Genomic DNA, 26,238 nt, shown 5'->3' with positions numbered 1-26,238 from the left:
CTCCCGCCCGAGTAACCCGGAAATGCTCGGTGCTCGCCAAACATCCCGAGTAGTGAGATGCTCGGGCGAGTACCGAGCAGTGTCGAGCATGCTCGCTCAACACTAATTAGGACCTGTGTGCAAAATGAGGATTAGCCACTAATGTAATCGTCCCGGACAACCCAATAATTAACATAACTGGAATGCAAAAGGTCAGGGGAATTTTAAGGTTACTTTCCCATGATGAGCTTATAGTGAGTTTTTGATGTTGCAGATTTTCTGCACTTTTCATCGTGTTTTTTGTCACTTGTTAGTATGTCATGTCTTATACAAAGTGCTTTTTTTGGGATAAAGCTTTTTTGACATACTCATGTGTAGATTACATGATTTTTTTTTATGTGTTTCAATTGTGGATTTTCTGCATCTAATGCAAGTCTATGGGAAAAATCTGCATACAAAACTCAGCGTACCTGCAAGAGAAATTGACATTTTGCAGATTTTAAACACACACCGCAGGTCAGTTTATGCTGAGTTAAAAAAAAGCAGAGTAGGCAAGTGATTATTATAAATCCCATTTACTTTTCTAGAACTTTAAGATGCTGTGTTTTTAAAGCAGCAAAAATTCACAGTGCCAAAAACTTACCAAAAACTCATCGGGGCTTACAGCCAAAGTGTTCTATTCGGCAATAAAATGAGTCACCAAAGAATACTGCAGGAAGAAAAATGCTAAAAAATATTCATATTTTCATAAAATAAATGAACAGCAGCCTTTCTGATGTTTTGTTTGAAGTTTATTATCTGTCTGTTCTTGTGTTTTCTCACACGCGTTACCACAATTACAGCTGAAGATAAATTATAATTTATTAATTATTTCTGCAAAGGATTCCTCAAACCATATCCGCAGGATAACTTTTCCTGCTAGAGTTCTCATTCTAGAAATTAGATATAAAATATATCACTGACTAACAAACGTGGGGTCAGATCACTCTACTAGTGTAGAATTGTAAAAAGAAGTTTCTTTGATCGCCAAGTAAAAGAAAATCCTGATTATACGATTGACTGAGTTTTGACCTGTTGATTGATGGTCACCAGTCCATTAGAACATATGGAATGGACAACTAAAATAATGCATAAAACTGTAAGAATTAGGCCAGGTTTACACAGTATGTTTGCTGTAAATAAAACCTTTCCCACTGCAGGCATTTTCTATTTTTTTCAATATAATTTTTTCATCTTTTTCTTCCAAGAGGAATAACTTTTCTTTTACTGTCGACATAGCCATATTAGGAATTTTTTTTTTGTTTTCTAGACAAGTTGTAGTTTTTAATGACTCCATTCCTTTTACAATACAATGTACTGGAAAAAGGGAAATCATTTCAAGGAATTGACAACGGCATTTCAGGGTTTAACTATAGAAATCAAAGCTCTGCTAAAAAAATCATCATACTCAAGAAAATCATTGCAGCTGAAAAATGATTACTGTCAGAAAGGAGGACAAACAGATTTCTAAGTTAAATCTTTTGGACTACATCTGCCTCATTAAAGTGAATGAACATCTCAGTGACACATCTTAATATAATTTTTGAATCTAGTGACATAGACTATGAAATGCATAGAGGAGAATACTTTCATAATGTGAAACCCACTTTAATTAAGTTAAATATTCTCCATTCACCCCCAGGCTATTTTCCATTTTTCGTTTTTTCCTGTACTTCATCAAGAGCCATAACTTTTTATTTTCCTGTAAATATAGCCATAGCAGGGCTTGTTTTTTGTAGGATGAGTTGTACTTTTGAATGACATCACTGATTATACCACATAGTGTACTGGAAAACGGGAAAAAAAAATTCCAAGTGCGGTGAAATTGCATTAATTTACTTCATATTTTGAAAGATCTTACATTCCTGAATGCAACAATACTAAATATGTGTATTTTTATTTTTTTATTGATTTATTTGTATTGGAGCAAAAGGGGAGTGATTTGAACTTTTTGTGGTTTTTCTTTTTTTTACATTTTACTGTTTTCAATAGTGCCCTTAGGAGACTTGAAGCTGCGATCGCCTGTGCTATACATAACAGTGCTTCAGCACTGCTATGTATATCAAAAATCACAGGACGGCGTTCACAGGAATATCATGATTACAGGTACGGGGGTCTTCTGCAGACCCCCAGCTGTCATGACAACCCATAGGCTCCTCGCTATCACATGACAGTGGCGCCGATGGCCGGGACTTGTAACGCGCTTCCCTTAGCCATCAAGTCCGGGGAAAGATGAGGGCTCAGTGTCGGAGCCTGGATCCAAGACAGGTCGTGATGGGGTTAAGGAATTTTGAAAACATTTTTGATTATCTTTTGCTATGTCACAATTTGGATAACAAAAATTAAAATTATTCAGATTTTAGACTGGTCACTAAGTCTAATATACCCATGCTTGATGTTCTGTATAGATCATGTATCTCATAATCTCAGTATCATCACATGTTGGGTGTTTTGAAAGCTAGCACACATTATAGACTCCTAAACAATCAAATTGCAACACTAAGAAGAAAACGTTGAAGAATTATAAAAATTTCAGGATGGATAGACAAGTTAATGATATCATGAAAAAATGTCAAAAAAAAAATTTCATCTTGATTTATTCAATATTGAGTATGAGCGCCACACACAGAAATATATTCACTTAAAGGACTTTTCATGCTATCAATGATTAATGGCTGTTTGAGAAATGTTTTGACATACTGATTACACTTTGCCACACAAATTATCATGATCTGTTGCTTGTAGCTCTGTTTACAATTAGCGACCAGTGATGTCCCAGAGGTAATAAATGGGAGAAAAGTTCAGAGATATTGCAGGAAATGAAGACAGATTTAGTCCACACAGGCTGCCCCTAGTAATAGAAACAACGAGTGCTAGCATTGTTCTGTTGAGAAATGGCTACTGGGACACTTTGGACAATTCAAACTAGCGGCACCGTCTAGCCACTGGTCAAAACTATGCTCCCCTGATACTGCTGTATGAGACAGCTTCACATCTGCTGCATCAAAAGCGCAGTGGCACTAAAGCTGGTCAGAATTGAGAATTAACATTGCATTCAGTTGATCCCAACAATCTTTAGTGTAGTGCTTACAAGCTGTATTGGAAAGAGCTTGTAAGTTCATTACTTTCCTTGTTCTGTCACCAATATGACCAGTCTACTGGGCAACATGCTGTAAGCAACAGCAAAAGAGTGATATCAGGAGAACGTGCAACTACATTTTCATAAACAGTAAATTGAAAAATTACTAGTTTTCTAGAGCACTTTCCAAATATACATGACTTGCCCCCTGGGCCGTGGGGCACTCGGAGCCGGGCAATCGGGAAACGATGGGGGTAATAGTGACAACCCGGTTCCGTGGCTCAGGGTGGTCAGACCATTGGTAGTCTGCGACGCGCTGTTGATGTGTCCGACTACGCCACCCGTGGATTGTGGTCAGTGCGGACCGCCGCTGCCAGGTAGACCGCTGGGGCTGATGATGTATGCAGCTGGGATAGTGTGACTCCCCACGGGAAGAGTGCGGCCCCAGGGCAGTATAATGGAAGATGGGGGTGATGGTGCAGGACGTCCCAGTAACGTTAGTGCTGGAGGAGCAAGGAGCACACAAACAACAGGTTGCAGTCCAGGGTCTTTACTAGAACAGGTGAACTGACCCACAAACAGGCCCGGCTAGGAGGGGGCCTGGACGTCTGAGAGCAATCGGGAGATTGGCCCTGGTCAGGGTGAGGGTGTAGGCCTACCATGCTTTCTGCGCTCCTTCTGGCTATCTCCTCCTGATAGGGTAACAGCCCATGGTCCCGAGCTCACCGTGTCCTCTCGCCCTGCCCCCAGTTCCAGCTTTTATAGGGGCAGCCTGCTCCCCATACTGGCCTGAGACAGGAGGTATTGCATGCTAATGTTCCCCTGAGCAGAGAACCTCCCCCTTGCTCTCAGACACAGCTTATTATATTTGTGGCATCCAGGCCAGGGTGACACATTCCCCCCTAGTAAAATTTAGTACTCCGGGACTAAACAATAAACAAAGATAATATACATGACTATAAAACATTAACAGACAGACGACGCACAGCTTGATTTCTTAAGGTCACAGTGTGGTCTGTGACCCGGTGTCCATATCACCAACACAATGGGGAGCCTTAACCAGGTGGGGGTCTGTCCTAGCCCCAAGTCCTTTACAGTCTTAGTTCATTCCTTGGTCAGGCTCCGAATGCAGTCCATACAAAGTCCCCGTTATTAAAAGTCCATAACCCTTGAGTCCGTACGGTAACTGCAAGAAACTGAAATACACTATTAATAATCATGCAGGTAACTTTGCAAACATTTCAACATTTGGCAACAGGGTTATTTACAATTTTAGTGCACCCTATATTCTCCAGCGAGCGGGTATCTGCCCCTTTGTGCTCCTGGTTGACCTGTGTAACCCACTGTGTGGTGGTGGACCGACCTGGCTTTCCCCACTAGCGTTAGGGGTACAGCTACCAGCTGGACTTACAGGTAGGGCAGGCAGCTGTCTGCGGGTCCTTTGGCTCACCGCAGGCATGGCAGGCTCACTGTTAGCAGAGGGTTGACTCTCCTGGGCTGCTGGTACAGGCTCTTCAGCCTCTGGAACTGCTTGCTCTTCTTCACCTTCCAGCTCTGGTGCAGGTTGTTGCTCAGTCGGTTACAGGAAATTCAGGACGGTTACCACTATGGCATCGTTTATTCGAGTCCAGGACTGAGGGAACTCTCCGAGAACGGTGCTGATCATTTCTTCCTTGTCCTCTGCGGGTTCAAGGTCATTTTGATCCTCTTCTGCACTACGGAGTTGCTCGGGGCATCTTTTGAGGTGGTCCCTGGAGACGGTACTAGTGGTTTCTCCTCCGTCCTTGGTGATCACGCACACCTTTGGGTTATCGTGGTCAGACTGCAGTACGGTGTAGGGTTCCCTCTCCCACTGGTCGTCCAACTTGTGAAGCCTTCTCTTTCGCTTCAGGACCTGCTCACCAGGTTCTAGGGGACCAGCAGGGGCGTGTTGGTTGAAGAGATTTTCTTGCCTCTCTCTCACCTGGGCCAGGCTCTTCTCCACACTCTCCTGTACCTTCTTGTACTGCAGTTGCCTCTCCGTATCCCAGTCCGCATCCGGTGAGGTGTCCTCAGGTGTTAGGACTCCCATCTCCAGGTCTACGGGCAGCTTACCTGGTCTAGCTCACATCAGGTAAGCCGGGGTGCAGTTTGTAGCATTCACCGGGATATGGTTGTATAAGTCTATTAGATCCGGCAGTTTTTCTGGCCACAGGCTGCGTTCCTCCAGGGGCAACGTCTTCAGGAGATCAATGACTATATTATTCATTTTCTCACACATCCCGTTGGTTTGTGGGTGGTAAGGAGTTGTCAGAATCTTCTTACAGCCATAGAGGTTGCAGAAGTCTTGGAAGATTTCAGCCTCGAACGCTGAGCCCTGGTCTGTCAGGACCTGTTCCGGATACCCGTGTGGACGGCAGAAGTATTGCTGGAAGGCTCTGGCCGCCGTTTGGGCTGTCAAGTCTTTCACCAGGACCTCCACTAGAAAACGGGAATAGTGGTCCACGATTGTCAGGGCGTAGATGTATCCTGACCGGCTTGGAGACAGTTTGACGTGGTCCAGAGCTACCAGCTCAAGAGGCTGTTGGGTGACAATGGGCTTTAAGGGTGCCTTTTGGCTGGTGCAGTCTTTTCTCCTTAAGTTACAAGGGCCACAGTCCCTGCACCACTTCTCTACAGCCCCTCTCATGCCGACCGAAAAGAACAGTCCTCTTAGCAGGAACTCCAGTTTCTTCCAACCAAAGTGCCCCGCTCTGTCATGGTAAGCCCCCAGGACCATAGCAGCATCCCGCCTTGGGACCACGACTTGCCAGGTCAGCTCGTGTGTCCGGTGTTTGACAAGCCTTCTGCACAGCTTGCCTTCATTGAGGAACAGCTTGCTCTTCTCTTTCCATAGCTGCTTGGCTTCCTCTGGGGCATCCGGATCTAAGCGGGCGTCTTCCCGGGTCAGCAGATCTTTCACCAGGCGGAAGGCAGGGTCACTATCTTGGGTCTCAGCCCAGCTGTGGTGAGGTAGAGGATTGATCATAACGGTTGTTAAATCTTCCTCCTTCACGCGGTGGGAGTATTGAGCGGCTCCGTACCAGTGAAACGCGGGGAGTTCTACCTCCTCCAGCTCTTCTGGGTCTTCGTCCCCTTCAGGTAAGTGAGGCATTCTTGATAGGGCATCAGCGTTGGCATTGGTTTTGCCTGCCCGGTACTTGATCACGAAGTCATAATTAGAGAGACGGGCCATCCACCGCTGTTCCAGGGCACCAAGTCTTGCACTGTCTAGGTGTGTTAACGGGTTGTTGTCGGTGTACACAGTGAACTTTGCGGAGGCCAGGTAATGCTTGAAGCGTTCCGTTACGGCCCACACCACCGCCAAGAATTCTAGTTTGAAGGAGCTGTAATTCTCCGGGTTCCTCTCGGTGGGCCTCAGCTTCCGGCTGGCGTACGCGATCACCCTTTCTCTGCCCTGTTGGTTTTGTGACAGTACGGCTCCCAGTCCCACATTACTGGCGTCTGTGTGGAGAATAAAAGGCTAGCCATAATCAGGGTAGGCAAGGATCTCATCTCCTGTGAGGGCCATCTCCAACTGGCGGAAGGACTCCTCTTCGGGTTTTTCACTCTTGAAGGGTGGCTTTTGGCTTCTGGACTTATACTGTCCTATCAGGAGGTCCTGCATAGGAGCTGCCATCTTAGTGAACCCGGGGATGAACCTTCGGTAGTAGCCTACCAATCCGAGGAACTGCCTCACTTCTTTGATGTTCGAGGGGCTTGGCCAGCTCTTGATTGCTGTGACCTTGTCAGGGTCGGGGGCTACTCCTTCCGCATTTACCACGTGCCCTAGGTACTGGACCTTTGGTTTCAACAGGTGACACTTTGATGGTTTCACCTTCAGGCCATAGCCTGCCAGGGCTTCGAACACCTCGACCAGGTGATTTAGATGGTCCTCGTAAGTCTTCGAATAGACGATCACGTCATCCAGGTAAAGGAGGACCGTCTCGAAGTTTCGGTGCCCTAGACAGCATTCCATCAGCCTCTGGAAGGTCCCTGGTGCGTTGCAGAGCCAGAAGGGCATACAGTTGAACTCAGTCCCATCGGGGTGGTGAAGGCGGTCTTCTCCTTGTCAGCCTCTGCCACAGGAACCTGCCAGTACCCGCTAGTAAGGTCCAAAGTACAAAAGAAGTTAGCTGATTTTAGTGCGGCTAAAGACTCCTCTATTCTAGGCAGCGGATATGCATCTTTGTGGGTGATATGGTTGATTTGTCTATAGTCCAAGCACATTCTCATGGTGCCGTCTTTCTGTTTTACCAGAACCAGGGGGGCTGCCCACGAGCTACAGCTATCTCTAATGACCCCAGCTTCTTTCATTTCCCGCAGCATACCCTTGGCGTTCTGATAATGTGCAGGGGGTACAGGCCTGTTTCTCTCTTTTATTGGTGGGTGGCTCCCTGTGGGGATGTGGTGTTCTATCCCTTTTACTCTGCCGAAGTCTAGCGGGTGCTTACTAAAGACTCTCTCATACTCTTGTACCACCCGGTAGACTCCTTGTTTTTGGTGCAGGGGAGTGGAGTCAGCACCCACATGGAGTTTCTGGCACCAGTCCTCCTTTTGTTTCTGGGAGCCATTACCCTCTGCCTGTGGAGATGGAGGCAAGGGTTCCACGGCCCTGATAGCTTTGTGCTCAACACCAAACAGTTTGGCAAGTGTAGCGTACCTGGGTAAATGTACCTCCCTCTCCCCAATGTTGAGGATGCGGACGGGCACCCTCCCATGACGGACATCAACCACCCCCATGGCTGTCAAAATGGTGGGCATGCTGTCCGAGTACACGGGTTCTACCATGGCTTGGTAGTCTCTACCTCTCAACCCGATTGCAGTCCGACACCAGATCATCATTTCACTTTTGGGAGGCATGGAGATGGGGAATGGGTCACTCATTCTTACGCTATCGATCTCACCACCAGACAGTTCTACCTGCTGCCGTCTCATCAGGGCTTTTATCTCCATGTTGAGGACTCTCTGTTGGCTGGAACTAGCATTCACCGCCACCTGTTGTAGAATTACAATTACCTCTGAAAGACAATTTTCAATCACGTTAGTACCCACAGTTATTTTAGGGTGACTTTCGCGACGGTCAATGTCCACAATAATCACTCCCTGTGCCGATAGTTCAACTTTACCAATTTTAATGGTCATCTCCTTGAACCCCATCTCCGGCATGGGCAAGCCATTACTGGCGATGATGCTCAAGTCACTGTCTGGATACCGTGTTATATCAGCATCAGTCCAATACTGCTTAAAAAGTACATAAGGGATAGTGGTTACTTGCGACCCGGTATCCAGCAAGGCGCTCATGGGGATACCGTCCAGCACCATGGGTAAAACCGGGCGCCCCCCAACATACTTATGACGCCAAATGTAAGGGCCTGGTGATCTTATGCCTGGGGGCTGGCCCTCTGCCCCAGGTTGGACCCGTTTAAATTACTGTACCTGGAAATGTGTCCGGGCTGGTTGCATCGACGGCAAATGGGCTGTCCATCCTCTGCGTAGCGATCTGTGGGCCTCACTCGGAACGATGGGATCCTCCTCTGTCGACGCCACGGGACATTCTCCGGACTTGAAGCCAGCTCGATGGGTCTTGACGGTTCCACTTGTAATGCCTGGACGGTCCTGGTCAACGCCGCGACGCTCCTGGTCAGCTCCAGGACTTGGTGATGTAGATCTTTCGACGGGGCTTGGTTCAGGGCCTGCGCATCGGCCCCCACAGAGTCCATAGAGGAGGGCGCCGCCTCCTGGTGGTAGGTGAGAGCAGGGCGCCGGGGGTTTATAGCGCCACTTGTTGCGGGTTCACGGAGGACCCTTATGGCCCTGTCCTTAAATTGGGCAAAGGTCAGATCAGGGTTCTGAAAGAACATGAGGCGCAGCTGGGTCCTGTGGGCGCTAGACAGCAGACCTTCTATGACCTGCTCTGTTAGTAACTTATCCGCATCCTGCAAGCTGCCAGGGTCAGCTTGTTGGATGGCTCTCAAGGCTTCCTGCAAATTTAGGGCATTGTCTCTGATGCTGTTCTGTGTCCGATGCTTACATCCATAGAACCTCATTTTAATTTCAGCGGAGGTACGTGTGTCAAAGGTACCCCGCAGCCGGGCCAGAATACCCTTCACAGTTCTTTTCTCCTCAGCGGGCCATGACTTTACATCCCGCTGGGCTGCGCCAGTTAACTGCCCTGTCAGTATGCTAACCTTCTGTTCCTCTGTCAGGGGGTAAACTTGGAATAAACTGTACAGCCTTTCCTTAAAGTCAGTTAGGGCATGGGGCTCCCCTGAATACTTAGGCAGCCAGGCCGCTCCAGGGATGTAAGGCAGGGAAAATGGCATCACCGCTGCTGCAGCTGCGCTGGTGGTAGTGGGCGCCTCCGTGTCCGACATCTTCCCCCCCCCTAGTTAAGCGTGGCCTACCTTCTGACGATCCTCTTCTGTAGGCCGCAGCTCCGCTGGTGCTGCTCTGGACGAGGACCTTTGCTCGCGTCCTGGTGACGTCAGCGTCGCTCTCTCTCCCTTCCAGGACCTTGCGCAGTGTCGGTGCGTGGGGCGGAGCTTCGGGTCTCACGCGGTTTGGACGTCCACGCCCCTCTTCTTCCCGCGCGGCGTCCTGAAGATGGCGTCCGGATGGCGGGAAACCTCTTCTTCAGGTATGTGTACAGTCTTTTTCAGGCACGCAATACCCGTTTGTGGCGGGTTGGTTACTATCCTGCCGACTACGCCAAAGCTGACTCGCCCCCTGGGCCGTGGGTCAATCGGAGCCGGGCAATCGGGAAACGATGGGGGTAGTAGTGGCAACCCGGTTCCGTGGCTCAGGGTGGTCAGACCATTGGTAGTCTGCGACGTGCTGTTGATGTGTCCGACTACGCCACCTGTGGATTGCGGTCAGTGCGGGCCGCCGCTGCCAGGTAGACTGCTGGGGCTGATGATGTATGCAGTTGGGATAGTGTGACTCCCCACGGGAAGAGTGCGGCCCCAGGGCAGTATAATGGAAGATGGGGGTGATGGTGCAGGACGTCCCAGTACCGTTAGTGCTGGAGGAGCAAGGAGCACACAGACAACAGGTTGCAGTCCAGGGTCTTTACTAGAACAGGTGAACTGACCCACAAACAGGCCCGGCTAGGAGGGGGCCTGGACGTCTGAGAGCAAACGGGAGATTGGCCCTGGTCAGGGTGAGGGTGTAGGCCTACCGTGCTTTCTGCGCTCCTTCTGGCTATCTCCTCCTGGTAGGGTAACAGCCCACGGTCCCGAGCTCACCATGTCCTCTCGCCCGTATGGTTTGCAACGTGGGTTCCTTTCTACTCCCAGCCTGGTACGTCTCTGCTGGTCCCTTCTGGTGTGGCGGAACCTCCGGGCTTCTTAGGCCAAGGAACATACAGTCCCCTGCGGACTGGTTATCTGCTGTAGGACGTGGAATCCTCACAGCCTCAGACGCCAAAGTCGGGTAAATTTGGTTCTTTATCTGCCAGGACAGTCGTACTTCACCTCTTGTCCCTGGCTTGTGGCTCTCCTCCTGCCACACGTCCTCTTAGGTGCAATACAACTGTCCCTCACTGCTCTGGGACACTTCTCTATCCAGAGACAGGTCGTCCAGTTCTCCCTAACCCTGCCCCCAGTTCCAGCTTTTATAGGGGCAGCCTGCTCCCCCTACTGGCCTGAGACAGGAGGTATTGCATGCTAATGTTCCCCTGACCAGAGAACCTCCCCCTTGCTCTCAGACACAGCTTTATTATATTTGTGGCATCCAGGCCAGGGTGACACATACACATCTTTGAAGATGAGAGCAACCTTTTAAAAGGATCTTCAGTTTTATTTGACTCCAAATGATTCCTCTAATGTACAATCAAAAACCCAAATAATACTCATCCTCTGTCACTCCAGAGCTAGCTCCCCAGCGCTACTTCAGTCTGTGTTGTGGCTGCAGTGGTGATGTCATGATGATAGCTGACATCACTGCTGCAGCCAATCACTTAGCTCAGCAGCTCTGCTGATGTAGACAGCACAAGTCACTGAGCTCAGTGATTGACTGCTATGGTGATGTGAGCTGTTGACTTGACATTATTGCAGCAGCAAAAACACAGTGTGTAGAGCAGCGGTGGAAGACCAGTGCTTTAGCAGGGTAAAGAGAAGTATTATTAAACTTTGTCTGGAGTCCACTTTTTTTTGAATGTGGAATAGCATTTTAGGCTTTTAAAACACAAACTTTATTTTAGTCAGATGTGTCCACACTTGGAGGGAATGGGAGTTTAAGCCATGAAAAAAAATTGACGAGGAACATTTTATCAGAAATTTCAAGATGAAGTTTTGAATACCCTCGAATTGGAACAAAAAGCACAAAAAGAAAGTTAAAGCAAAAACAAGATTATTGCATCAAAAGCAATTTCAATCATTTCAGGGGAAGACAACCTGGTGTCAGTAAGGCAAGATGTACATGGATTTGACAGCAAAAATAGCGTGGCTTGCAATGATATTATTCATATCATAAATTATGGAATCTATGGAGCTCCTGACACAAATGTAGACAAAGCTTAAAGGGAATGTTGGTCTAACCTGTAGACAGCATAGTAAATAGAAGGAGAAGCTGAGCAGAATCATATATAGCTTTGTTGGAAAAGAATCAGTATTACTTGTAATCTATTCATTGAAATTCCTGTTGTTTGTTTGCACGAGTTCACTGGGTGGTAATACTCATTGATTAACAACTATTTCTGCATCAATTTGATCAGCTCCTTCTCTTTAACATCCTACATGCAGAACTGATAACATTTTAAACATGATAAGTTCTCTTTAAAGGGATTGACTCATGAACAAAGTACATTTTAATTAATAGATTTTAGAATAAAAATAAGTTCCATAATTGGATGTGTTAAAAAAATGTTCCTGCCCCAAGATAATCATATAAATGTGCCCGTCTAATGGATGTGTCTGACAATGCAGGTACATGGTCGGATATACCACAGCTCCTAGGCAGGGGAGGAAACAAAAGAGTTTATAGACATTACAACATGGGATCACAGTTGATTCTTTCTGTGAGGTAAAGTATTTTTAAAATTTTGTAGAGAAATGTTTTACCTCACAGAAAGCAGCATCTGTGATCCCATGCTGTCCTGTCTGTATACTCTCTTTTGCGTCCTCCCCAGGCAAGTAGATGTGGTATGATCAGACCACTGTTCTTGCATGGTCAGACGCAGCCATTACACAGTACATAACAGAGCACATTTATAGGATTTTCCCTGCACGGGAAAAAAATGTTTAACACATTCAATTGTGAAACTTATTTTTATTCCCAGATCTATTGATTAAAGTGTACTTTGTTCGTGGGACAACCCCTTTAAGGACCAGGGCTATTCATGATTTGGAGTAGAATACATCATAAAAGAAGATACCTTCACAGGATGACCTTTCTGTAAAACACAGGACAAAGAAGGTGAATAGATGTGATAGTGTAAGATATCTTACAATGAGATGAAGAATATGTAGCGCTACAAGAAAAGCTATAATTGGGTGAGATGTCACTAAACGTACTTTTATTATGTAGTGTAAATAATAGGATGTCATCTCAAGGGGACCAAATTGTACTAAATTGTATCTAAAACCAAACAGAAGCAATTATGACAACAGGTTACCACCGTACAATGCAGTTGACATGTGATGCAACATTCCCAAACACGTGTTATTGAACGCATATTGCATCAGTAAATTCTAATGAGACAGTGGAAAAAGGAAGATCCTGGAGTACACAGTATAGTATATGAGGCAATTACATCAGTTAAATAACATCATCAACTGCCTTACAGATGCCCCATTCATTTAGAAATAATGATTTTTCAGTTCCTTTAAATGATACATGCATTTTCATTGCTGGTACAGAAATATATATTGACAGAAGCATTTCTTCATTGTTTATGGCCCTGCACCAGTAGGATATTATATTTATTACTAACACAGTTGGGAAGCATTGCTTTTGCTGAATGAATGAATGAATGAATGAATGAATGAATGAATGAATAAACAAAATAATGAATGAACGAATAAATTAATTAAAAAGAATAACTAAATTAATGAACATTTCTAGGGATTTCAACAAAACCTGTAAAAGACGTATAATAAAATTACCCTAATTAATTATTACTATTGGTCAGGAAATCTGATGCTTTCCTCTCATTGACACTCCTCATGCCTACCATCAGCTCCTATGTCTTCTGTCATCTTTCTTCTATTCGGGCCTCATGAGCTGCTCTTCTTCACTAGGCCTCACACTGTCACATGGGGCACAATGCATGTTATTAATGTCAATGACATGCATCACACCCAATGTGACTCTTTAAAGCCAAGTGAAGAAGAGCAAAACCGGAGTACAGAAATAGTTGAAGGTAGAAAATACAGGAAAAAAGACAAAGGAGCTGATTGGAGGATCAGCAGTGGTGATATAAGTATTGGTAAGGCGAAGGAGTTGTGATTACATTTTTTTTATCTTCACAGCTCTTAGATCACAGCAAAATGGTGGCTTGCAGATTGTCATTTTGTTACAGTTCATGAAAAATTTCAATTCTTATAAATCTGAAATTTTTTGGTAAATGCTTACCGAATTTGGCTACAAATCAATTCTCTCATCTCTAATTGTTACGTTAATCTTGCTTATTTTTTATGTTAAATTGTCCAATGGTGACAAATGCATTGATTTCTATAGAAAACGAAATTGAACCTATCATCTTTCTTCTTCATTAATGCATACGTTCTAATATACTTTAAATTAGGGGAACTTGGTCAAGAAATACAAAAAATGTTTGTTTTTTACTCAAAATTACATTAGCCCTATACTTTCTGCTTTCGGCATTGAAAATTTCAACAGCTGGAAGATATGCAACCATAGAGTTATTCCTTATATGCTGAAATTAGAATATAAGATTTAGAGGATGCAGAGGTACAGTAGTGCCAGACTTGGAGAAATCCAAATTATATCTCTGCTAATACTTGCACTAAAATGACACAAAATAGTTTGGGCCTATAGTATCTATCTATCTATCTAGCTGTCATCAACACTACTGAAAATTACAGTAATTGAGAGACATAAGGACGTATAAAATGTTGAACTGGCATTGCTGTATATTTATTAAAGGTTGTCATGGAGTTTTTTTCAGCCTTGTATTCTTAATTATAGAACTGTTTTATTCTCTTGTTTACTCCGTTTTCCTGAGAGACTAGCAAATTGGTTTAGTAATTCATAGATAATTCTCTCAGGAAATGATGAATGAGAAATAATGGGAACAAAGGATAAGCAAAATACATATTGTGATAGTGTTATTTACCACTACTCATTCATTGTAAACCCTTTTCCACAAGTTCAGCTTTAATAAGCAATGAAAAGTTATTAGCAAAGCTAAAGCCTTTAAAATACAATGAATTTTATAGCTTTATAGCTTTCAGGAGAGAGAAGCTGAAGTAACAGTGAAAGAAATATGCAGCAAATTCCTAATTTCAGTTGCCAAGTGCTGATCTCAAGGCCTGTAAGGGTAGGAGGAATTGTTCATTTGCAGACCATTGACTATTCAGTCTGCTAAATGAATAGGATTACTACATGAAAATCTGTATATGTATGCCACATTAAAGGGAGCCTACATTGAAAAGCAGAGTAAATATTAGAAAGCACCTGACTGATATATACAGCTAATGGCTGGGTCTGGCTGTAAGAAGATGGTAGTTGTGCCCACATTCCCCCTTGTTGATATTTGCTGTGATGTGATGCATAATAATATTTTACATTATGTGGGAGAGTTGTGTTCTGCCCAGCAACAGGTAGTGAGTAAGTAAGGATAGAGTTGGGACGAGCCCAGGGAGGGAGGAATTATGTAGCAAGATCAGAGAGGACTTCCCAGTAGTGAGTGTGACAGAGTCACTGGTGCTATATGTGAGGGGAGGTATGTATCACTACGGCTGCTAAACTGTGTGAACTGAATCTGCAACTTTTCCCCAGCATGTTATATGTTGGGGGTGTAATCACCATTGTGAAGGGAGTGGTTTTGTGTGAATGGCATAGAGATCGGGTGGGAAGTTACTCACCCTATCTCCCCTCAGGGTGTGGCTGAGCAAGGTTAAATGTTCAGTCATTATTTTTTTTTTCTCTGGTGTGATCTGGAGAGTGAAGTCTCCATGCTGTGTGGAAGCTAGAGCTCCACAAAAGGACTTTGCCTGAACAGCTTGTGATACCCAGAGCGGGAGGAACCCGCTCACTTATGAACTGTGCTTTACTTTATGTTTTTGTTTCGCTGTTACACCAGAAAGAGCGTGTTTATTTTGCTGAATCTGCAGTGCTTATGCCGCTACAATAAACCTACAGAGGAAATCGTATCCTGAGTCTACTTCTGGAAGCAGCCGAGTGAGTCGTCTTACCACAGTTGGTGCGAGAGTGCATGCAAGATTCCAGGAACACGTGTACCTGCCACAGAGATCGGTGGATGTCCTGGGTAAAGGCCACCAGCCAGCCAGAAATGTCCTGCAGCATGGAGGAGCTCCTCAAGCACTTTCTGCAGAGCCAAAAACAGCAATACTAACAGCACTTGCAAAGCCAGCAGAGCCTACAACAGCAGCATTGGGAGCAACAGCAAATGCAGCAGGGGACGAGCAAACTCCTGACGCAACAGCTCCAACAGCTCTAACCGCAGATGGATCTCCTGGCAGGGGAAATCCATACCAGAGAAACCTCCCCTCCCATAACTCCAGGTGATGTCTCCTGTGTCCAGAAGGTGGTAGGCGAACAATGCAAAAGATGACCCCAGGGGACAATGTTGAGGCATTTATGACTGTTTTCAAAAAGGTAGCAGAGCGGGAAAAGCTGTTACCAGAGCAGTGGGTGGTGTTGCTGGACCCCCATTTATCGAGTGAACCCCAAAAGGCCTACTATGACTTGGCCCTACATAATGCGCAGGAGTATGCCAAATTAAAAACAGAGATATTGGCACGCTTAGGAGTGACTATGTCAGAGTGCAAGGGGTCCACCAGTGGGCATATACTGGTGACAAACCTCCCCGCTCACAGAAGTTTGACATGCTACATCTAGTCCAGAAGTGGCTGCAGCCAGAGTCTTCCTCTTCTGCCCAGATGGTTGAGCATGTGGTGATGGATAGGTTCATACATTCCCTACCCAGATGCAGACCTGAGTTGCCCAGGGCGACCCTCGGATCGCGGACGACCTCGTGGGCCTGGTAGAGAGGTACCAAGTGGTCGAAAAAACCCTGCAGAAACCAGACATAGTCAATTCCCCATACTGGGGTACCCAAAGAGGGGCGGGCTCACCATGTAAGGGTTATAGAGTCACAAACAGGGGTCTTCCCAATCCCACTGAGGGTCCGGCAAAGACTGCTGTGAGGGATGTGGTATGTTGGCGGTGTCATAATCCTGGGCACATAGCTACCTGGTGAACAAGTCTCCTGAGCTAACGGACTGCAGTCTAGTCTCGCAATACTCCTATTATGCCTATCCAGCCCGTAGCATGGATGGTCATCCTGGTAAGGGGCCACAGGCGTGTGCCGTGTCCAATTAATGAAGTAAAGGTGCTTGTCCTCTTAGACTCTGAGAATCTGGTGACCCTTATCAGAGCCACCCTTCCCCAACAGTTGGTCCCTACCACAACTGTGGCCATTCGGTGCATCCATGGGGACGCCAAGGACTACCGTGTGGCCACAGTGACAGTGGGAACAGACTGTGGTGCCCCATCCCAAGAGGTTCACCCTTAAGAACCTGATACATCCCATCATATTGTGCTGTGATTTTTCATTGTTTTGGGACTTGTGGGGGAAGGGAACCGGGCTAAGTAGGATGGACAAAAACCAGATCCATAGGGAAGAACACCCGCTGAAATCTCAAGTTGATGAGTTCCCACTGTGTGTCTTTGCCGGCAATGAGGGTGAGACGGTGACTGAGGAGGCCGACCTTCCTTAGTTAGATGTGTGTGGAGAGAGCTTTTGGACTGCACAAGTTCGGGACCTGACCTTAAAGGGGGCATTTGACCAGGTTACTGTATGTAATGGGGTTGATCAAGAGACAAGGGCCGACACCAGACTCCCCAACTTTGCAGTTCAGGTGGAGTTGTTGTATCAGGTGACTAAACTAAGGGGCGGTGAGATAGTGAAACAGCTGTTATTTCCAGGGCTATACCGATGGAGGATATTATATATGGCCCATTCACATGTTCTGGGGGGACACCTAGGGGTCAAGAAAACTCAAGAGAGGATATTGAGGAGGTTTTATTGGCCAGGATGTTACCGGGAGATCCTAAATTATTGCAGGTCCTGCCCCATCTGTGAGATAACCGCTCCCTCTTCCCACTTCCGAAGTCCTCTAATCCCCTTACCGGTGATAGAAATCCCATTTGTGAGGATTGCCATGGACCTAGTGGGGCCCTTAGCTAAATCGGCACGGGCCCACTAATACATTTAGGTGGTCATGGAATATGCGACCCGGTACCCAGAAGCGGTACCACCTAGGAACTCATCGAGTAGGAGCATAGCCTGGGAACTTGTCCATATATCTGTCTGGACCGGTCTGCCGAAGGAGATACTAACTGATCAAGGAACCCCATTCATGAGCAAGGTAATGAAGGAGCTGTGTAAGGTTCTCCAGATTTCCCAGCTGCGAACCACCGTTTACCATCTGCAGACGGACAGCTAGTGGAGCGCTTTAATAAAACCTTAAAAGCGATGCTGAAGAAGGTCGCTGAAAAGGATGGGCGAGTCTGAGACTACCTGCTTCTATTTCTGCTTTTCTCCATCAGAGAAAGTCCCTCAAGCCTCCACTGACTTCTCTCCATTCAAGCTCCTGTATGGCTGGCATTCAAGAGGTCTCCTAGACATTGCCAATTAATCCTGGAATACTGAGGTCACACAACACCAGAGGGAGCGTCATCGAACATGTCGCCCAGTTGCAGGAGAAAATGGAGAAAGTGATGCCCATCGTGAAGGAACATGTCCTCCAGGTGCAGGAAGCCCAGGCGAGGGTGTATAACCAGTTGGCAAGGCTAAGACAGTCCCAGCCTGGTGATCGCATTCTGGTTGTCATTCCCACTGTCGAAAGTAAGTTCCAGGCCAAGTGGCAAGGCCCGTATGAGGTGGTGGAGAAACTAGAAACAGAAAAAACTGTCCAGCACTTCCAAAACAAGAAATAGGTGTGAACTGGTGCTTACTAGGAGCAGCTACCTCCATATATTATTAACAAACAAAGCAGCACACTGTAACGCTAAGTATGCGAACATGAAATATATGAAATTTGAATAGCATTACTACTGTAGAAAAATAGAAATAAATGAGAAATCTTAGCGAATAAATTGGCCATACTTTGCCATGATGGCCGCACCACTTACGGATCTCCTAAAAGGCACCAGATCAACGATGGTGAAATGGACGGAGGAAACAGATGGCATTCCAGCGGTTGAAGCTAGCAATGTGTAAGCAGCCGGTCCTGGTCGCACCAAACTTTGAGAAAGAATTTGTGGTCCAGACAAATGCTTCAGAAGTTGGCCTAGGAGCCGTACTATCTCAAGAGATAATTGGGAAGAACATCTCATTCTCTATCTGAGCTGGAAGCTCTCGTCCTGCGAGAAAAACTATGCGATAGTAGAAAAAGAGTGTTTAGCCATAAAATGGGCCCTAGATACACAGAGATACTACCTACTAGGCCAGAAGTTTAAGCTGGTATCAGACCATGCCCCTTTGAGGCAGTTGAGAGAAAAGAGGGGTAAAAATGCCTGGGTAACTATATGGTTCTTAGATCTCCAGGACTTTAATTTTCACATGGAGCATAGGCCTGGGAAGTTACATGGGAACGTTGATGCCCTCTCTAGAATTCCCTGTCTGGTGTCTGAAGGTGCCCAAACCCCCAGCTTTAGGCAGAGGGGGGAGAATATGTGACAGAGTCACTGGTGTTAAATGTGAGGGGAGGTATGTGTCACTACGGCTGCTAGCCTGTGTGAACTGAACCTACAACTTTTCACCAGCATATTATATCTTGGGGATGTAATCACCATTGTGAAGGGAGTGGTTTTGTGTGAATGACATAGAGATCGGCTGTGAAGTCTTTCACCCAACCTTCCCTCAGGGTGTGACTGAGCAAGGATAAATGCTCAGTCACTATTTTTTTTCTCTGGTGTGATCTGGAGAGTGAATTTTCCAGACTTTGTGTGGAAGCTAGAGAGCTCCACAAAAAGGCTTTACCTGTACGGCTTGTGATAACGAGAGCGGGCGGAATCCGCTCACTTATGGACTGTGCTATACTTTATGTTTTTGTTTTGCCGTTACTCCAGAAAAGCCATGTTTATTTTGCTGAATCTGCAGTGCTTATGCCGCTACAATAAACCTGCAGAGGAAACCGTGTCCTGAGTCTACGTCTGAAAGCAGCCGAGTGAGTCGCCTTGCTACATGAGTCAGACACTGCATAGCTTGCATCAAGAGCAGACCTTTGGTCTGAGTACTCAGCAGAGCCGCATGAGTTGGGTGTACCTCAAGTGAGTCGAGACAGAGGCAGTGGATAGTGAGATCCGGAGTAGAGAAAGAAAAAGTGGCAGGTGGACAGAGACAGGTCCTGGGACAGGATGCCAAGCAGTACAGCCCTGATCAAATCAAAAAACACACAAACAAGTAAATTAAAATTTTGCCTGATCTGCTCATCTCTACTAAAAAATAAATGAAATTAAGAAAGATGTTTTAAAAAATATTAAAGAATAAAAAAATATAAAAGTTTACATCTCTCGTTTTCTTAGTTTTTATCGGAAGAAACTAAAATACTACAAATACTACATAATGTTATGCTCGCGCCCAGACTGACTGGTGTGAGCATGGTTAGTGATCCCACTGGACCATGAACCGAGGAGTGCCTGGAGGGGCGAGACTAAGTATCAACCTGGTCCGACCAAGGTCGCACGGAGGCTCAGTCGACTCTGTGAACCAGAGAGGAACCGAGCAGAGGGACCAGGTGCTACTCTAGGTCAGACCTCAGTCACAGCTGTTGACCCACACCGGGGAATGCAAGAACAGGCAGGTAAGACTGGCATATAGACAGGTGGGTATTGGCAGGCAAGGCTGATATGCAGACAGGTGGGTATTGGCAGGCACGGCTGGTATGCAGACAGGTGGGCACTGGCAGGCACGGCTTGCATGCAGACAGGTGGGCACTGGCAGGCACGGCTGGCATGCAGACAGGCGGGTACTGGCAGGTAGGAACGCAGGCAGGATAGGGACCAGTACAGACTGGGATACAGGAACAAAGCCGCGGTAGACAAGCAGACCAGAGAAAAACCCGCAGGTGCCGTAGACAAGCAGAGCAGAGCAAAACCAGAAGATGCGGCAGACAAGCAGAGCAGAGCAAAACCCGCAGGTGCGGTAGACAAGCAGAGCAGAGCAAAACCCGGAGATGCGGTTGACAAGCAGAGCAGAGCAAAACCCGCAGATGCGGTAAACAAGCAGAGCAAAAACCGGCAGGTGCAGTAGACAAGCAGAGCAGAGCAAAACCCGCAGGTGCGGTAAACAAGCAGAGCAGAGCAAAACTGGCAGGTGCGGTAGACAAGCAGAGCAGAGCAAAACCGGCAGGTGCAGTAGACAAGCAGAGCAGAGTAAAACCCGCAGGTGTGGTAGACAAGCAGAGCAGAGCAAAACCCGCAGGTGTGGTAGACAAGCAGAGCAGAGCAAAACCCGCAGATGCGGTAGACAAGCAGAGGAGAGCAAAACCCGCAAATGCGGTAGACAAGCAGAGCAGAGCAAAACCCGCAGGTGCGGTAGACAAGCAGAGCAGAGCAAAACCCGCAGATGCGGTAGACAAGCAGAGTAGAGCAAAACCCGCAGGTGCAATAGACAAGCAGAGCAGAGCAAAACCCGCAGGTGCGGTAAACAAGCAGAGCACAGCAAAACCCGCAGGTGCGGTAGAAAAGCAGAGCAGAGCAAAACCCGCAGAAGCGGTAGACAAGCAGAGCAGAGCAAAACCCACATATGTGGTAGACAAGCAGAACAGAGCAAAACCCGCAGGTGCGGTAGACAATCAGAGCAAAAACCGGCAGGTGCGGTAGACAAGAAGAGCAGAGCAAAACCCGCAGGTGCGGTAAACAAGCAGAGCAGAGCAAAACCCGCAGGTGCGGTAGACAAGCAGAGCAGAGCAAAATCCGCAGGTGCGGTAGACAAGCAGAGCAGAGCAAAACCTGCAGGTGCGGTGAACAAGCCCCCAGGGGCGGAACAGACAAGATACAGGACAGGATCTGGCAACTCAGTTGCAAGGAACACACTGAAGAAAAGTGTTGCTCAGGCCCCTCCTCCTGGGTGGAGGTGGTTTAACTATCCAGTGACTCACAGCAATCGGCTGGGGACGCATTAGGACTGTGCACACAGTAACTATAAGAAACAGGCAGTAACCGCGCCGCCACCCTAAGCCATCAGACAAGAGACATGCACACAGCAGCTACTGGAGCAAAGTGTGCAGCCTGGACTGGTAGGTAAGATAGCGGTCTTGCATGGTGGGAGGTGGTAAGCCATACCAGCATGCCGCCAGGGATGTTACAGTACCCCCCCTTTAAGCCCCCTCTTCTTCAAGCCTGCAAGGATTTTCTGCAGAGAATTTGGAGGCCGATCCTTCTCTTCAAGAAGATTACCTCTTCTGTCCACTAGAGGGAATGAAACTGGTCTCACCATCTTGGTGACTAAAATGCTTCCTCCCATCGAGCCATCCTCCGCAACAGATGAAGTCAGTGAAGTACCAGGAACAAGACACAGGAAAGTCTCTCTCCATTTGTTAATATCGGGTAGCACCCCAAAGGATTCACGGGACAACTGGAGATCCTCCACCAGGTTGGAGGGGTGCAGAGACTCGGGGGTATCCACCGCCTTGATGTACACTTTGCCAAGCTTACTGGATGAAGTGGGCGAAGTACCAGGTACAGGATGCAGAAAAGTCTCTCTTCATTTGTTATCAGGTAGCACCGCGCAGGATTCAGGAGGCAACTGGAGGTCCTCCGCCTGGTTGGAGGGGTGCAGAGACTTGGAGGTAGCCACCGCCTTGATGGACTTATTGCCAGATTTGTTAGAGATGGAGGATCCTTGCTTAGGGACAAACTTCAGTCTGGTTTCTGAGATGACACGTCTGCGAGGCCGGGCGGTGCCTAAAGCCAGATCATTGGTACAATCGTCGAGACTGTGTGGGGACAATGCCTCCACTTCCCTTCTTTCGGAGACTTCAGCGCACAGCGAGTCAGCGACTAGCAGATCTGGTGAAGAACAAGAAGACACTGCTGACTGTCCTGAAGATATGGGGACTGGACACCCCTTGTACCTCAGCAGTCCCCCAGGAAACACCATGCAGGATCTCCAGACCTGAGCGGGCACTAGATCTCCCGGCTCTGGACGACCTGTGGGTAAACCAGACAGCACCTGGAATGTGAACTTATTCATGTGTAATGCTCCAATCTGGATCTTAATTTGTACAGACATATTTTGACTGTTTCTGAGTAGGGCTCGTCCTTCCACTGACAATGCCCAAACCGGATTCTAGAGTTATCGGACGGGAATCAGACACTGACTCTTCAAGGCTTTACGCCCGAAACTTCTGGTTAATCTGAGGCCTTCACTTGCCATGGAGACAGTCGCGGTCATCTGTGGAGAGAAAACACTAACGCCAAGGGCAGCCTCTCCTACAGGCCTAATGTCTTGGGATTCTCCAACCTTCGCTGGACAGAGACTGTCAGGGTGTCCCAAACAACCGCAGCGGGACCGTAATCTGATTTTGTGACTGAGTTCCAGCCTCTGCTTTGCCTGACAAACATGGTCATCCTTCATGGATTCTGTGCGGGTAGCTGCCTCAACAGGCTGCGGAACAGGAGGTCTTTGGGAGGACAGAACCTGGCGTTACGGTTTACCTCTACGCCTTGCACGTCTGGACTGCCTCTTGAGGTTGGAAAGAGAAGTATTCTGTGGAGCAATGTTATCCTATGTGAATTCTGTGTGGGCAGCAGTCTCTTCAGGCTGGAGAGCTGGTGGGCTACCTACACACATCACCCACTGGGAATGCTTCAGGATATTGGGAAGCCTCAGGGTTAGGGTCATCGAAGACCATTAGAAAGGCCACCAGGAAGGCCTGCAGGTCAGAGACGATAGGATCCCATGCTTCCCATAGGGGGTGATCCAATTCAAGGCATCACCCGCTAGGTAGGTCATCATGAATGCTACTTTAACCCGATCAGTGGGAAAATAGTGAGCATAGAATTTGAAATGCAACATACATTGCTCCACAAACACACAGCTTTGTTTTGGATCCCGGTAGTACCGTGGTGGATCCGAAAGAATGAGTGCTGATAGCTCCATTTGGGCTGGTGTGCAAATCGCCTGGACCTCAGCTTGAGAAAAAAAATGTGTTTTTTTTTTTCTTGGTGCACGTATTCGCCAGACAAGGATTCAAATGTCACTGAGAGCGAAAGGCCGTGGGGCTCAACGGGGACCACGGCCTGAGCAAACTGTTTTGCACACGCCCGGACTGACTGGCGTCCACTAGACCATAAACCGAGGAGTGCCTGGAGGGGCGTGACTAAGTTTCAACCCGGTCCGACCAATGTCACACGGCGGCTCAGTCGACTCCGTGAACCAGGGAGGAACCGAGCAGAGAGACCAGGTGCTACTCCAGGTCAGACCCCGGTCACAGCTGTTGACCCACACAGGGGAATGCAGGAACAGGCAGGTTAGACTGGCATATAGACAGGTGGGTACTGGCAGGCACAGCTGGTATGCCCACACAGGAAAAACTTGTTGATTGGCTGTGCTGCAGCCTTTCAACAAGCTTTCTAATGGATCTGCCATTTCTGGGGCGGCTGCTGGCTGGTCTTATTAGCCGATGAACTGCGGTAACCTTACTTACAGTTGGGAACTCCCGCAATCTTAGCCTCCAGGCTCCTTTAAGGTTTCCAGACCTCACAGTTCCGTAAGACCCGGAGAACTCAGGTAACCTAAAAGTGTGAACTGAGGTGACCTCAGTAAGGTTACTTCAGTGCACAGCATTCAGTTCTCAGATGGCAGTGAGTGCTGGACTGGTGATGAGCAATGACATCAGACGTCACCTCAGTTCACAGGATTTGGGTCTTGCGGAGAACAGCGTCAGACCAAGCAGTGGCTGCTGCACCAGTCTATGAAGCTGTGCTCTCTGAATGGGGTCCATAAACTGCACGAAGAAGACGGGGATCGTGTGGGACCTCCATTCGGATTGCGGCGGACCCCTGTGGATTCTTTTTTTTTTAATAAATGGTTAAAATAAGGAACTTATAGGGAACTGATTTTTACAAATAAAGGACTTTCCTCTGTGTGTTTCTTTCTTTTGACTACTAGGTTAGTAATGGGGTACACATAAAAAAGTCCTTACTACAGCTCAATCAACAGAAAGATGGAAATGTTACAGGTCTCAGAAAAATATCAGCAGAAACTAATTTTTTGTAACAAATTTCTACATTTTTTTGTTCACTACTAGAATCTAAAAAAAATACTGTAATCATAATGAATAGTGATATGCGAGCACTAAAATGCTCGGGGTCTCATTGCTCGGGTCGAGCAAATTGGAATACTCGGGTGCTCGACCCGAGCAACGAGTCTAACGTAAATCTATGGGAAACTCGAGCATTTTTCAGGCAGCTCCCCCTGGAGGTCTGCAGAGAGCCTAAAAATAGCCCAAATCGATGGGAACAGTGCTCAAATGACATGGGACCAGCATGGGAAAGACCTCTGGAAGCATTTATGATTCCCAGGTCACTGCTGTCAACAACGTTGTCAGAGGTATTATGCCACTTTTACGGACTCACAATAAAACATACAAAAACGAAACCAGAAAGGATTTTCTTGGGAAATATGTTAAGGAACATCCTTTCCAGTGTAATGACTTGTATATAAGGCAAAATAAATAACCAAAGACAAAAATACTCCTCCACACCTTGGGTTATGTTCACATGTAGCGTTTTTGATGAATTTTTGCATTCCTTTCAAACGTGACAAATATATTCACCAGGAAATGTAATTTTAACATTTTACAACCTTATCTGGCCATGTGGAGTGTGAGACATGATTAGACACATCCTGCTTCATTAATGAAGGAGCAACTCTGAAAGTCACAAAGCCAATTTTTATATGGCCATCAGGCGTCCTTTACTATTCTTAAAGGGCCAGCAGTCGGCCCTTACTATTCTTAGAGAGCCATCAGCCGACAATGGTTTGTTGTTCCCATTACTAAAGAGTGGGTCTCCTCTACTGTTATTGCATATGCAGTGAGTGGCAGGGCTGCCCAAAATTTGGACGCACCCCAATACCCCTTTGAAGAAATTTAAAGTAGGGCCTCCTGAAAACAATGTTCCCATTATTAGAAAGTGGGTCTCCCATACTGTTTGCCTATGCAGTGAATGCAAGGGTTGCCAAAAATTTGGACCTACTCCAAAGCCCCTTGGAAGAGTCATAGAGGAGGGCCTCCTAAAAAAAATGTTCCCATTATTAGGAAGTGGGGCTCCCATTGTGTTTGCCTGTGCAGTGAATGCAAGGGTTGGCAAAAATTTGGAGGTACTTTAATGCCCCTTGGAAGAGACGTGGAGGTCAAAGGGCTTCCTGAAAACAATGTTCCCATTAATAGGAAGTGGGTCTCCCATTGTCTTTGCCTATGCAGTGAATGCAAGGGTTGCCAAAAATTTGGAGGCACTCCAATGACCCTTGGAAGAGACGTGGAGGTCAGCGGGCCTCTTGAAAACAATGTTCCCATTATTAGGAAGTTGGTCTCCCATTATGTTTACCTATGCAGTGAATGCAAGGGTTGCTAATAATTTGGAGACACTCTAATGCCCCTTGGAAGAGATGTAGAAGGCCTCATGAAAAAATGTTCAAATTATTAGGAAGTGGGTCTCCCATAGTGTTGGCCTATGCAGTGAATGCAAGGGCTGACAAAAATTGGGAGGCACCCCAATGCCCCTTGGAAGAGACGTAGAGGGCCTCATGAAACAAAATGTTCCCATTATTAGGAACGGGGTCTCCAACTCTGTTTGCCTATGCAGTGAATGCAAGGGTTGCTGATAATTTGGAGACACTCTAATGCCCCTTGGAAGAGATGTAGAAGGCCTCATGAAAAAATGTTCCCATTATTAGGAAG

This window comes from Phyllobates terribilis, unplaced genomic scaffold (assembly GCF_046119375.1).
Source record: "Phyllobates terribilis strain yellow unplaced genomic scaffold, ASM4611937v1 Scaffold_11__3_contigs__length_659146591, whole genome shotgun sequence".
In the NCBI taxonomy this organism is placed as follows: domain Eukaryota; kingdom Metazoa; phylum Chordata; class Amphibia; order Anura; family Dendrobatidae; genus Phyllobates; species Phyllobates terribilis.
The sequence above is the reverse complement of the archived record's forward strand: the minus strand, read 5'-3'. Positions refer to the sequence as shown.